The sequence below is a fragment of the Bubalus kerabau genome, chromosome 18 (genome assembly GCF_029407905.1).
Source record: "Bubalus kerabau isolate K-KA32 ecotype Philippines breed swamp buffalo chromosome 18, PCC_UOA_SB_1v2, whole genome shotgun sequence".
Classification (NCBI taxonomy): domain Eukaryota; kingdom Metazoa; phylum Chordata; class Mammalia; order Artiodactyla; family Bovidae; genus Bubalus; species Bubalus kerabau.
In genome coordinates this window covers 1,671,448-1,672,077 of record NC_073641.1, presented here as the reverse complement: position 1 = coordinate 1,672,077, position 630 = coordinate 1,671,448, and positions in this window count along the sequence as shown.

Here is a 630-nt window from a genome sequence, read left to right as displayed (position 1 = left end):
AGATACCCTCTTTACCAACACCCACTTTAGTGAGCAGGTGGGGCTTGAGGTTATTGGTGACATGCCCCATCTTCTGTTCTTTGAGAAATGTTTCTTCTCTCTTTTTCTTCGTAAGTGATTTTATTTTTTTCTACCTAAGCTATTTCAGAACTTAAAGATTCCTTAGAAATCATCAAAACCTAACCTCTCATTATTCAGACGTGGAAAAGAATGGTCCAGAAAGGTTAAAAAGACTTAGCCAAAGCCAGGCAGCGTTTTAAGGGCTGAGTCTGGATTCACTCATTCCAAGCCAAAGCTGTTACCTTTGCCTCTATCATTTTACCTACCTTCCTTTCTCTTCCTTTCCCTCCCTTTTCAACCTAGACTTCACAGGCATCATTTTGTTCTATGGTAGCACACAGGACTTAAAGAAATACTTTGATCTTGTAGCATAGTATGACTGTACTTAAGGTTCTTCAACTGTACACTTGGTTAAAATGGTGTATTTTAGTATGATCTTCTGTCTGAATCTTTGCCACCCCATGTTAGGAGACTGACCAAAAACAGCTATATAATCTGTGGTTTGTCCAAACCCTTGGGACACATCTCTGTGGCCTCTTTAATTATAGGCAACTATTTTATACAAAGAAA